This window comes from Simochromis diagramma, unplaced genomic scaffold (assembly GCF_900408965.1).
Source record: "Simochromis diagramma unplaced genomic scaffold, fSimDia1.1 OVJJ01000165.1, whole genome shotgun sequence".
Taxonomy (NCBI): Eukaryota; Metazoa; Chordata; class Actinopteri; order Cichliformes; family Cichlidae; genus Simochromis; species Simochromis diagramma.
The window spans coordinates 368,996-383,746 of NW_024387467.1; the positions used below are offsets into that span (position 1 = coordinate 368,996).

Below are 14,751 nucleotides of genomic sequence, written 5' to 3' on the forward strand. Positions count from 1 at the left end.
TCGTAGAAACTGATCACTTTCCGGTGCCCATACGTGGATGTTGGACCACTGTTCATGAGATAATTCCTCTTGCTGTTTTTGTGATCATTGCACTCTATTTGATTATTTTGCCTCCCTGCTGTATTTCAACACCCCCCAACTACTTCTCACGGCTAGCGGAGTGAGCTGTGTCGAGGACTACTGATGCCCCAAACGGTGAAACCCAGAACGTCCACGAGACCGCAGGAGCCTCCGGGAACAGTTCACTGCTGGTTCACAGGGTTGACCCGTAGGCCATTGCGCACACTCGTCCCAACCGGTTCAGCTCAGGAGGCCCACTGTGTGAAACTCTGTTCCGGAGCCGGCTGTCCAGAAGGTTCCTGGGACCTCAGCGGGATGCCGCGTACAGTGGAGGTTATCCCTCGGGATCTCCAGTGGAGCCGATGACTTGGCTGGACCCTCCGACCCTCCAGCGTCGGACAGACATGGACAGTAACGGTACAGGCCTCCGGCAGACCAAGAGAGTAACCCGCAGTTGGCAGGTCCCTCTGACCTAGATACAGAGGCAAAAACAGATGATGCCGGGGACCTCTGGCCGATCCAGAGCCGAACAGCTGTTGCAGGACCTCTGGCAAGCACAAAACAGAACTGTAGGCCTAGAGACCTCTGTATTCCTACACTGGCTGGAGTTGAGTCAGCAATTGGTTTTGGCGCTAGGTCGCGACAGCGGGATGCAGTCCTCATGGGAGCCTGAAACTGTTCACCAACCAACCCAGCAGAGGCCGGAGCGGAAGGTGAAGTAGTTGTTGGCGCTGGTGTCTTACCTCCAAGGGTCTTGAGTCGGTGGTGGGCTCGGTCACGCTGCAGCCTCTGGGCGGCCTGGAGGGAGTACTGTCTCTAACATGGCCAGCTTTTGAGAACCATTTAATGTTTTATGAAGTGTGTTCCCTGCTTAAAGCGTAGTTGTTGACGATGCGAGTCTGAACCAATGAGTGGACTGATGTGCTGCGCTTACAGGCGACTGAGCACATAACTGAGCTAGGCGGCGACTTTGAGCTATGGACTGAACAGGAAGTCCGAAACTAATGGCTGAGGGCAGGCCCTGCTAATGGCTGAGCTAGCGGCAACACAGGAGACCTTGGTAGTGGCAATACATGGCAATTTGGCTAGGGAGCCGAAACTAAGGGCGCCTGAGCCTGAGCGTGACTGAACTGAGGGACGACAGAGACTGAGTAACTGACTGAAGTAATGGTTGAGGTGAAACAATGGAGATGGTGGCAGAGTTGATGACCAAACTGCTTGGCCGGCATCTACCAGAGCTTCAGGCCGGGCCGGGCCTGCACATCCTCCACCAAGCATAGCAGGTGATCAGATTTTGACACATCCAAAACCACGTACGGTTAAGGAGTTGCTCTCATTCTTGGGGTTAACAGGATACAGCCGGCACTTCATTCCAAATTATGCAGGCAAAACAGCCCTGTTGAGGGATTTGGTAAAAACGGCAGGTGTCAGAAATCTTAAGGCTGAACTGCCATGGACATCGGCCACTGAATCGGCGTTTATTGCATTGAAACAGGACTTGTCAAGATCGGCTGATCTTGCTATCCCTAATTATGAACAACCCTTCTATCTTGATGTTTCAGAAACACACGGGATAGCTAATGGGGTGTTGTTTCAGAAAAAAGGGGGAGGAAGAGATGTACTTATGTACGTCAGCATCAGGCTGAATCCATTAGAGACAAGGCACCCGAGATGCACACAGCATGCCATTGGGGTGTCAAAAATTATACAAAAGACAGCACATATAGTGAGGGACCATCCGTTGAAGGTGCTGACCACCCACAGTGTGGTGGCATATGTTAACTCACAAGCCTTCACCATGACACCTCTCACACAACAGAGAGTGTGTAAAGTTTTAGACGCTCCTAACTTGACCTTCACACATGAAGGAATCAACATGGCAGATTTAATGGAGTCAGGAGGAGAACCTCATGATTGCGCAAACAGAGCTGAAGTTGATGAAAAGATAAGAGAAGACTTGAAAGCAGAACCTCTGACAGGAGCTGAAGATTGGTTCACGGATGGATGCTGCTACAGAGATGAGGAAGGATTAAAAGCAGGCTACGCGGTAGTTTGCAGAAGCGGAGCTGAATTTGAAGTGAAGGAGGCTGGAAGACTTGAAGGGCAGCAGTCAGCCCAAAGAGCAGAAGTAATTGCTCTAAGTCGAGCTTTGAGACTTGCAAAAGGAAAAAGAGTCAACATTTACACGGACTCAGCTTATGCCTTTGGAGCAGCTCATGTGGAGCTGGCCCAATGGAGAAGAGCAGGATTCAGGACAGCAGATAACGCACCAATCTGCCACAAAAAGGAAATGGAGGAACTTGAGCAGGCCTTGGCAGATCCAGAGGAGGTGAGCATCATAAAATGCAAAGGCCACTCCTCAGGGACCGGCCTGATGGCCAGAGGAAATCAGGAAGCCGATCGAGCTGCAAAAGAGGCAGCGGGTTATAAAGCATCACGACAGATGGTACAAATAACGGTGGAGGAAGAACTAGGGGTCAACATGCTAGAGGAAGCCAGGAAGGCCCAAGAGGAGGCGGCCCCAGAGGAAAAGGGGGTCTGGAAGAATCGAGGAGCCTGGGAAGAAGGAGGTCTCTGGCGAGGACCTGACGGTCGACCAGTGTTGACAGCCAACTTGGCAAAACAGAAGATTGCCGAAGCGCATGGCCTTGGCCATGTAGGTGTCGCCCAGATGGGGAGACATCTGTGCCATTGGTGGCATCCCTTTTTGAAGGATATGATCAAGGAGAAGGCCAGGACGTGTCTGATCTGTGGGAGGCACAATCCAAAGCCAGTGATTAAACCAGAGGCAGGTAAGTTCCCCATTCCAGAAAGACCAGGTGAAGAGATTGTCATTGACTACACTGACATGATTGATCCAGGCCCAGGAGGAGTTCGATATCTACTGGTAAGTGTAGATGCTTTGACGGGCTGGCCTGAGGCATGGCCAACCAAGAGGGAGGATGCAAAAAGTGTGATTAAATGTTTAATCAATCATTACATCCCCCGCCATGGTTTCCCGAAGCGGATTAGGTCAGACAATGGGACTCATTTCAAAAACAAAGATTTGGCAGAGGTAGAACAGAAGCTGGGGTTGCAACATAGATTTGGCACTGTATATCACCCCCAGTCGCAGGGAAAGGTAGAAAGAATGAATCTAAACCTGAAGAATAAAATTGCTAAGATTTCTGCTCACACGGGGCTAAATTGGGTAGCAGCCCTGCCAATTGCATTGATGATAATAAGATGTTGTGTTAATCAATCCACAGGTTTCACACCATATGAGCTGTTGACAGGACGACAGTTTCCAGGTCCTTGGACAACAGTTCCGGCGGAAGAAAGTATAAAAAGTAACAGAAAACATATTGAATGTTGGAAAGAATTAAAAGCTCTTGTGTCTAGTTTCACACAAAAGGTTGGAGAAGGGGTGAAAGCGGAGGACAGGTCCATCCCCGATGCCAAGGCGGTGTGGCTGAAGGTCATTAAGCGAAAGTGGAGAGACCCGAGGTGGACCGGACCCTACGAAGTAACTGCCCGAACCACCAGTGCTGTCCGTCTGAAGGGGAAAGGGGAGACCTGGTTCCATTGGTCTCAGTGTGCAGTCGCGGACGAGAGCTTGCTGGAGCTAAGCTCCACCACTAACCCAGGGGGGAACATAGAGGCAGAATAATCCTCTCCCCCTGGCCACGGTCCTCCTCAGTAGTCTAACCTGAGTTGAGGCGAAGAAAAGAAGAGGAGCGTCACACGCCAAGTATCAATTCATTTGAGGCTCCTAAATAGGCTAGGGCTCTAGTCTGAAGTAATTGATAGTTTAAAGGAATCTTAATAGTTTTGTACGTTAATCACATACTTTTATACTCATAACTTTATATTCTTATTACGTAGTTTAGAGTAAAAGTAAAACGAGCCTGGGAGCATCATGAAATTGTGGGAAAATTGGAAAATAACGGGAATATTGGGGTTAATAAGTGTTATAACGTGTTTGTTTGTTTTTTGGCAGACAGGTGAATTGCCCAGACGCAGAGGTCTGTCCGCTCCAGAGCCCGAACCGATCAAGTCGTCGAAAAAAGTCAAGCGCGCGGTTGGTTCAGGTGGGAGTGATGAGTGTCTCAAAACCAGTAGCGGAGTCGAGTTTGGGTATGTAAATGGGTCCACGACGGCGTTCACATTTGATTTGTGTGAGGTAATTAAATGCTCGGGTGACGGTAGTAGCTGGAGAACATATAATGTGTGGGTTTGTTATCACCCCATGGTTTGTTATCCCAAGTCGGTGTGGGGTCCATCAATGAACGGAGAAATTTATACTTATATAACGGATCAGTGGTGTTCTTGGCAGGATGTGGTTGCGTGGACAGGAGTAGGATGGCAGCCAACAGTGCCACCGGCCCTTGAAGGGATAGCCATTCAAAGAGATTACTCTGTAACAAATAACCCTGTCACTCTTTCCCTAGGTCCATGGAGCAAACTCCCGGAAGCAGGGTATGACGGGGGCGCGTTTTATCTAGTCATAGGGGTAGATAAAGCAGGGACAGATCCAAGTGGGGTAATTCGGGTGAATTTATTCAATCCCAGATCTAAACTGATAGGGAACGACGCTACAGTGAATCTCACAGAGCAAACAGATCCTCTAGAGATAGTCACCTACAAGGACTCACCAGAGAAATGGCTTGTTGCCGCAGATTACACTAGATTAAAACCTCAAGAGTTAATAGAGCGTGCCACAGGTTTCGGTGATAGGAATCTGTGGTTAGATTGGGTGGCTCAAAATGCTAAAGAGCAGCAGGTGGTTGATTGTGTTGCTTGTGCTACCGCTCGACCTCATTTGTTTACTGAACCCGCTCCTCTGTATCCAGAGGATGAGTGGGGTTATAATTGCATGCTGAGATTAACTAGAGAGGCGGTGGACACAGGTAACTGCACCACTTTGTCAGGTTTATATCCGCCAATTGATAAACGTACACAACCGGGTACATTCACACCAAAACGAGATAATTATACATGTTTTGAGTTCTCTACAGACAGAGTGAGATTTAGGTTAGGGAGGATTGATCCAAGCTGGTGTCAGAGGACGATCACAGGTAGGACTACCAATGATGTAAGTGACCCAAATACAATTATAGGCACCTGGGCGAGAGGTGGCCTATATTATTATTGTGGGGAGTACACCCTTTTGGTGCAGGTTCCCTTGGGGAGTGTGGGAACATGTGCTCTGGTGCGCTTAGATGCACCTTTGATGCTCATAGGAAGTAGGCTAGAGACAGCTCCACAGCGAGGCGCGGATGTGTCAACAGCCAGACGAAGGAGAGCCACAGGGGGTATCCACAGGTATGATCCAAGACGGGACTCGCCAACCTGGATTGACTCAATAGGAGTTCCCAGAGGAGTTCCAGATGAGTATAAGTTAGTTGATCAGATAGCGGCCGGCTTTGAGAGTGTGTTTTTATGGATAACTCCAAATAAAAATGTTGATCGCATTAACTATGTTCATTATAATGTGTTGAGACTCTCTAATCTCACTAGGGACGCGGTGGAAGGCCTTGCTGAACAATTAGGTCCGACGTCGTTAATGGGAATCCAAAATCGAATGGCGCTGGACATGTTATTGGCTGAAAAGGGAGGCGTGTGCGCGATGTTTGGAGATTTATGTTGCACCTTTATTCCCAACAATACTGCTCCGGACGGAACGGTCACGCGGGCGCTGGAGAATTTGAAAGCGTTATCTAGAACCATGCATGAGCACTCAGGTGTGAACTCGAGGCTGGGAGATTGGATCACATCTGTTTTTGGGCAATGGAAAGGTGTGTTTATGTCTGCCATGTTTTCTCTTTTAGTTTTTCTAGGTATATTGCTGATCGGGTGTTGTCTCATTCCTCTGGTAAGGCAGGTGTTGGGTAATCTGGTGAGCAGGGCCATAGCTTCTGGTTCAGCTGGGTCAGCTGGTCCGGAACATATGATGCCGTTGCGAGAAGCCGCCTGGACGGAGGAGTGACACAATATCTGGGTAAAAGTTGGCCTTTTTTCTAAAGGCCAAAGAGGAGGAGTGTGACCAGGAGATATTTTATTTTGTATTCTTATAATCAGTTATCCTTGATTAATCATTTACCATTGTTGAATCAGTTGACAGAATAATCTTTGAATCACATCTATGTTACTCTGAGCAAATATCAATGCACACAGATGACTAAAGTTGTTACACCACATTGCAATCACACCAGTCCTGTTGGATTCGGGCCTGTCTGCGTTCAGTTCTGCACGTACGCCGGCCTGTAACCACATGCACGTACTTGTATAAGACACGCACGTTCACATACACATTTAGTAATAATAGGAGGGTCGTCTGAGGACAGTTTTTCTGATAGATACACTTTCACAAAATGCACAATGTAATACACACTTGTTTTTCTTTAAGAGTAGCAGTTGATGTCTATATTAGGACAATGTTTTGAAGAGGAGGGCCATTGTTATCATTTCCAGTAAAGATCTAACTGTGATGTCATAATGGTAATATAAGGAGACGGGACGCTCCATTCGAAGAAGGATTGTATTGCAAATTGTCTTCCCACACTGACTGCGCAAAAGTGTGTAATAAAGATCACTATTTTTGACACCTACCTCAGACTGAGACTTGCTTTCTTCTCTGACCCAAAACGAACCAACTTTAACAGTATAAGGAAATGTTGTCACCAGTCATAAATGATCTGAAAACTCTGGAAGTAGGTGTCTACATTGAGACTCTTGGTGAATGTCTTAAAGGCACTGTCTACTCTGTTGTGGCAGACAACCTTGCTGCCCATGGACTTGCTGGTTTCAATGACAGTTTCAGGTCTACATATTTCTGTAGGTTTTGTCATGCCACCCAAACAGAAATGCAAACAGAAAATGCTGTTACAGGGAATTATGTAATGAGAACAAAAGATGCTCATGATAATCTTGTGCAAGAGCTTCAGAATGATGACACTGAGGAAAACTGTTAAAAACACCTGTGTTCTTTCTGACCATCTTTCTTTCTTCCATCCTGTCACAGGCTTCCTACCTGACCTCCTACACGACCTGTTTGAAGGTGTCGTTCCAGTGGAGTTGGCACATTGTTTAAAAGGTTTAATTTCTAAGAGATAGTTTACCTTAGCAGACTTAAACAGAGCAATTCTGCGCTTTCCATACCAACATTCTGACAAAGTTGATCGCCCTCATCCAATACCCTCAAATTTTGCCAGGCGAGGGACCACTGGTGGGAACGGGCATGAAAATCATGCCTTTCTTAGACTGTTGCCTCTTCTCATTGGCTCCAAAGTTCCAGAAAGAGACACTTTTTGGGAAGTGCTAATGGATTTAAAGGACGTAGTTCAGCTTGCCATGTCTCATACTTTTAGTGACGAGACCATTCAGTACATGGCCTGTAAAATATTAGATCACAGACAACTCTTTCAGGAAGTGTTTCCTAATGTTTGATTCAGGTCAAAGCATCATTACATCAAGCATTACCCGCACTTGATTTGGTCCCTTAGTTCATCTTTGGACAATGAGATTTGAGGGAAAGCACAAGGTTTTCAAAAAAATAATTCATGACACTCACAACTACAAAAATGTACTAAAAACTTTGGCAGAGAGACATCAAAGCATGATGGCATTTTATTTGTCCTCATCAACGTTTTTCAAACCACCTGTGCAAACATCCAAAATGGAGTCTTTGTACATTTCATCATTACCTGTAGATACACAATCATTTATTTCAGGTATTGCTGACAGTGACACAATAAATGCAACAAAAAAGGTTACAATTAATGGCACAAACTTTGCAATTGGCATGTTTGTATGCACAGGTGCTTATGCTGCATTGCCAGAGTTCAAAGAGATTCTTAATGTTCTGCTCATGAGAAACAACATTTATTTTCTCTTGAAAGACTATGACACTTATTACATTGAGCACTTGCGTTCATATGAAGTAGCAGAGAATCAACAGAGGGGTCTCCGTCACAGTGTAAAATCTCTGTGCCAACTGTCTGACCACATGCCACATTTTGCTTACAAGATAGCAAATGAACTCATTCTAACAACAAACCATTTCATTCCAGTGTCTGACCAAAGAAACAGAACTGAGACATCAGCTGATTCCACCAATTTGTGAACCAATGCAAAGGTAATTCATCTATTCAGTTTTTTTTATTCACATAAATGTTTTTATATTTTTGCACAATTAATATTTTGTAAATAACTAGAAACACAAACATGCATTAAAATGCCACTATAATATGTGAAACCTGTCTGTTACAGAAATAAAAAATTCAGATGGAGGCAACAGGAATATTGAAGCTAAGGGTCATCCTTGATAAGGATAATGCTGAAAAACTTATTTTGCCATCTCGTCCAAAGAGTGTGCAAGCCCTCATAGATGAGATCAAATCTAGGCTAAATTTTACTTTTGACTTTCGGCTTCAGTTTCATGAGCCAGATTTTGATATGCCTTGTGTAATTTGGTTAAAATAGAAGACCTGCCAGCTATAGCATCTGTTAAAGTCGTCAGGTTAGTTGAGCTGGACCGGATTTCAACGAGCACTGATGACACAATCCTTTAGACTGATAGCACTGATACCATAGATTCACCAGAGCGTATTAGTAGATGGCCAGAGGTTTTTATTGTTCCGCCATTTTCTTATGAAGTGGAACATGTATTAAGAGAGGGTAATGCAGCATTTGATAAAGATGGGAAAGTAATTACACTGACACGAGATCAAAAACACAACATACTTGAGACAATGGGGGAAGAAATCTACAAACTAAAAGCATACCCTAGTACAACACAAATTGGCAAGGCTGCAGAAGCTTTAGTTAGAAAACATCCCTGTCTGAAAGAGAGGAATTCTGACACTGGGTGGGAAGGGTGGAAGAATAGCCTGAGATATAAAATGGGAAACCAAAGAAAGAAGTTGGCTAAAGCTGGCATCATGGATGTTGCTGTGAATGCTGGAAAGCGCAGCAGAACAAACCCAGATGGAGCTTCACCAAGGGCCAATATTAAAAGACCTAGGAGAGGTGAGGTCAATTCTTCCTTCTTATCCTTCTGGAGAAACAAGGGAGTCTCTGGAAACCAGAAGACTTGAGATGGTAGAAGAGTTCAAGAAGACCTCAGCAGAAAGAGACATCCCTCTCATTCATCAGCATATGATGCGCACTTTTGCACTCCGGCGTGAAGAGATTGTCACAACTTCTCCTCCTGTATCAGAGCTCAAGGACAGATGGCCAGCACTCTTTCATGAGACACAGGTAGTACAACTAACGTATATAACAGTTGCTGCTCATATAGTATGCTGTGTTTTGCTTAGAATATTTTTGGAATTCTCCTCAGCTCTACTTTGAATTTCATTGGATCACGAATCAGAATCTGCCACGTGTTTTATGCTGCGCTGGATGATTATGCTCCTCAGCTGATTGGACTTTACAACAAGAGGAAAACTGGACGGGTCGGTTAAAGGATGGATCAGCTTTTGTTGGCATATGGAAAACAGGTATTTAAATAGTAATTATTATTCTGCTTGCTTGGCAGTTGCCATTGTTGTGTTTATATATACATATACATTTATTTATTAGGACACAAACGACATCTATGCCAGCCAGAACAGCAGCTCTGGCTGGCCTACCAATGTACCTCAAGGAGGATTCTTCAGAGATTTTCAGAACATGCAAGGCACTTGGGTATTACAAAAATTTGCACATTGGAATTTAAAAAAGGTTGAAAGGAGTTTATAAGTCATCTGGACTTGGGTTGAAAGTTGAAGACGTGAAGTTGAATGACTTATAAACTTCTTTCATCCTTGATTTGACTGGATGAATTAAAAATGAACCTTCGCTGTCAATTTCAAACATATTATGATATATAGAATTTGAAAAACTGAAGAAAGGTGCCTGACCATACTTTTAACAGAGATATTACAGATGAATAATTGTGCACTCTGTATTATAGGATGAAATTGAGTTCTATGAAGCCACAATTGCTCTGGTTGCTGATGTCAATGAAGAGGAGGTGCCTGGAGGAGTTCCTTTCTCACCACGCCAAGTGTTCATAGTACTTGAAGATCAGGTTGTTAGGACTCATCACTCATGGACTGATGCACTGGTGTGTTTGTTTGGGCTAATCTGTGCTCTGCATCTGAGCTATCCTGAGAAGTGTACTGGCTTTTTTGAGTTCATTCAAGTAGTGTTGCTGAAGCTAGACGATGAGAGAAAGCAACTAAAACCAAAATTGCATACACCTATGTTGCAGGTCTACATTACTAAATTTGTGTTTTGTACATTTAATCGATTTTCAAAATGCTACAAAAAACATTCAAAATTCCCTAAAAGCACACGTTTTAAAATTCCTAATTATTTGTTTGTTTGATAATGGCTTTAGCAGTTTATGACTGAAAGTATTGTTGTATTCATTCTGTATTTTCTCTGCAGTTAAAGTTAATAAAAACTGAATGGAAAGAATAATAGCTTGGTTTTGTGTTAATAGTACTTGAACCATTTGGTGCAATCGGTTTCCCCAATTGGATTAAGTTGTTTAAATACAACTATTTAAGTTAATTTAACTTAATTTGAATATGAGCATTTAACACTTTAAATAAGTTTGAATAAATACAGCATCTTAGTACAACAAATTTAATGGTTCAAGTTAAAACATACTAAATTCAATGAGTAAATAAACATAATGCATTTGAGTTACATTATCATATTTGCTTTGGGTTCTCGGGACTCTAATAAAGTACTTAAATAACCCAAAACTGTTTAAGTTATAAAACTTGAATCAATTGGTGCAATCGGTTTCCCCAAATCATTTGAGTTAACTTGTCAGGTTTTACAGTGTACTATTCTTATGAAACTGCATACATAAACTGAACTAGTCAAACAAGCGAATTATGACACATTTACAAACAGCTGTCACACTCAGGTCATGTTACGTTCAGGTTTATATGATGGTATAGTTTGTGATCATGCTGTTGTACTCTGGATAAATGCTGCCCTCCTCCTGATTGATTCTCCTTTGGCTTCCGCCTCTTGTCTGAATACAGAGATTACACTGTATTATTTTGCTAGTGGGCTTACATTACTCCCTGACACTCCATCTTCAGGTCTGCGGGTTTTCACTTTAATTAATTCATACAACATCTAATCTTGATTTAAAGCACTTTTATAAATGTATGTTCTTGATCCAACACAGCTGATTTAAATGGCTAAATTGCCACCTCAACATGCCCTGAAGTTCTCCAGAGACCTGGGCCCTATTTCAGGAAGCCGGTTTAGAAAACTCAGAGTGAAAAACGATACTCAGGGTTGAGTAACCCCGAACTGTCCAACTCGGAATATTCGGTTTCAGAAAGGCTGATAACAATTAGTTCAGTCAACGCGGAGTTGCTTTAACCCCAAGTTAAGCGCGCGCACGAGGATACATAAAGCCCTGATTAGTGGAGCACAGATTAAGCGAGTCACCATGAAGACGGAGGGAAAGAAGGCGCGGTCAATGTATCTTACAGCGCTTGAGGCCGAAATTCTGATGGCAGCATATGCCGATAACATGCAAATTCCGCGGAAAAAAAGTAACACAGCCTCAGCTGCAAAACAAAGGGAGCATGCATGGCAAAACAAAGCCAACAGAGTCAATGCGTGAGTGTTAATTTAAACATTGATCTAGGGATTTCCACCCATTTAACACGTTATTTTATTATTTTTTATTTTATTTTTTATTTTATACATTTTATTTTGTGATGTGATGTGAGCGCAGGTGCAACCCAACAGGCCCCAAACGTTCCTGGCAGCAAGTAAAAATGAAATATAAAAATATAGTCCAAACAGGTAAGGTGTAATTGTATTATGAGCCATAGTGCTTGGTCTGTTTGTCCAATGTAAATCAATTGCAGTGAGAGGCTACATTAATTTCCCCTCTGTAAGCACTTATTGAAATTATCTGAGCACATTACAAGTACATATTTGCTTACTCTGTATGCTCAAATGTGACCCGTTATAGCCAACAGAAAAAAAAAGCGGAGGCCCGAAAAACAGGTGGGGGTCCTCCACCACCACCACTCACAGAGGCTGAGCAGTTGGCTTCCACATTTGTGATAATGTTGGCAGCATCACATATGATCTTCACAGTGCAGAGAAAACAAATTGGCATCCATTACTATAATAAAATAATTTGTTAGTTTGAAATGCTACAGGGAACTATGTACCTGTACATTAATGCTGTGGAAAGACTTCCTGTTCACATAGTCTCCTTCATTTACTGAAGGAGCAATGATTGGAATGTGAGTGCCATCTATACAGCCAATCACGCCTGGGAACCGTGAGAATAAATGTAAAATTTAAGTAGTAGTTCAAATATCACCACATCATGAATTAAGTTTCGTTCATCCTGATACCTGCAATTTTGTGGCATCCCTCTTTGATAAATCTTGTGGGTCTATGACCGGGGAACACCACAAACGAGTACAGGAGACGTTTCAGTCCAACTGTAACATTCCTGACTGCCCGACAGACGGTAGCCTTGGAAACGTGCTCAGCGTCACCAATATTATACAGAAAGCTCCCGTTTGCAAAAAACCGAAGTGCAATACAAATAATATGTACAGAACTGAGAGAATGTCCGCGATGTGTCACATGAGCAATAATAGGCCTGAGGATGTTATTCAAATAAATTATAGATTGTGCTGAAAAACGGTAACGTTCACACAGGAAATCATCAGGAAATGATAAAATGTCCAAACGCGCTCTAATCACTCTCTCCCGGCGGAGAGCTCTGCGGAGAATTTGGGCTTCAACATCTACTGGCTCTTCAAGGAAGGGGCACGCCACGTCTGACACTTCCTACAGTCAGGTTTCTGACAAAGAGGCGGAGAAGGTCAGGGTTAGTTGAAGTAAACCTGCTAGGGGGCAGGTTAGCTTCACGGAGTGTGTCGTCATAGTAACTCGCTTTGTGAAACCGAAAACCCAGAGTTTTCGTTAACTCAGGGTATACTTACTCAGAGTTTGCACTAAACCGGCTTCCTGAAATAGGGCCCAGTTGTAGGAAAGTAAAGTAAAAAAGTAAACTTACCTGGATTCACAGATATATCCAACACCTCGATTTAACTGTATAAAAACTCTTTGCAGCTCACAGCCCGACACACACCAACACAACAGCATAGATGGCACAGACGTAAAGATGGCGAGGCGTGACTGCAGGTGCTGCTCAGGTGCGTCCGCCTCCCCTGCAGCGGCGCTGCAGACCACGCCCCGCCACACACATTAACCAGGTAAAATACATATTTAGGCAGAATTTTGCAAATATCTATTTTTCATCTTTTAGCAGCATAGTACTTTTTTCCCAATTATTTTTTAAAAGTCAGGTCAAGGCTCCAAAATCCCAAAGGGTGGCGGCTCACAGCAGTTTTTGTTTGCTGGATCATTTTAGTTCAGCTGGGTGTCTTTCCTTTTGTTATATTTCTTTAAGAGTTCAAAATGTGTTAATTACATAAATAAAATGTAATTTTCTCTGTAGCAGTTCATGGATTTCATAAGCAACACACCTTAGTTGTTCACCCAAAACATAAAGGTAAAAAAACAATATATACAGTGTTATCTTCATTTTAGATGTCAAAAGTATTTGCGGTTCCCAGTGTTTTCTTTTGCGTGGAACCCGGATGTGAAAGGTTGCAGACACCTGGTCTAACTGATATGACACATATCATGAAGGGTAAACATTCAGTGTACTTTAAGACTGTACACTGCTGGAAAAAAAAAGTACAGACAACCACAGGTGGCAAAAGTACAGACATTCTGTATTTATGTAGAAATACAGATACTAGAAAAAAAAAAGTTGAAGTTGAACTGAGCGTCTGTACTGATATAAAAGTGAAAGTAAGTACTTTGGAACATGTTTTTACCAGCCATTTCTGTCAAAACCTAATGGACCTTGTGTTACCTTGTGTTATATTAATGTAATAATAAAATGTTATTATTAGATGGAGATACAAACTTCATTTTAGTCAAAATTTTAATTCTAATAATATACTCACCTTGAATCGGTTAAGTAGAAAAATAATAAAATGCTCCATTTTAAAAGATAGATTACCTCATTTTTCTTTGCAGGAAAATTGCCAACAAAAACAAAAACATAATGGCATACATACTAAAAAATGCTGGGTTATTTTCATAACTCAACTTCTTGGTAGTTTGACCAATTTCTGAACCTATAAGCCTTATTGTTGGGTCTAAACTCAGACCCCGCTGTATCCAGGACTTATTCCCATGAAAGAAAAACAAGGCAACAGCGATCGATCGATTTACTTGCAAGGAGGCCTTGTCGGTATCTCAGTGTCAATAGAAAATTGTACTTAGTAGTCAGTATAATCTTTTAATGATATAAGTTTGCATATAGTAGAATACTGCATGTTGACCTTTTGATGACTTAGGCTGTTGTTCACTACAAGACTTTGTGTGCATTCCAGAGTGCTCGGTCATTCACACCCACATCCTTGGAGCATGGGAGAGTTCGTACCTTCTCTTTGTTTTATGGTATAGGATAATATGGATAAACGTAACTATGTCAATTTTAGTCTAACGGTGTGTTCACACCGAACGCGATAGAGGCGGCCAGAGCGTACCGCGGTAAAGTGAGCCGTCATTTGTGAGCCGCGGTCAAGCCAGCCGCCTCTTATCCGCCGCATAAATTTCCTTGCACTTTTACACCAGTCTTTA

General features: G+C 43.0%; 1 long non-coding RNA gene across 1 annotated transcript in view; it reads left to right on the forward strand.

Annotated features, from left to right (window-relative positions):
- Positions 1–9,740, forward strand: part of LOC120723419 — a 20,839-nt gene extending 11,099 nt beyond the window's left edge. The window contains exons 3-7 of the long non-coding RNA XR_005693739.1: positions 6,227–7,135; positions 8,112–8,176; positions 8,311–9,300; positions 9,383–9,542; positions 9,625–9,740. This is a non-coding gene — a long non-coding RNA (uncharacterized LOC120723419). The remainder of the gene's footprint in view (positions 1–6,226; positions 7,136–8,111; positions 8,177–8,310; positions 9,301–9,382; positions 9,543–9,624) is intronic.
- Positions 9,741–14,751: the final 5,011 nt, after the last annotated feature.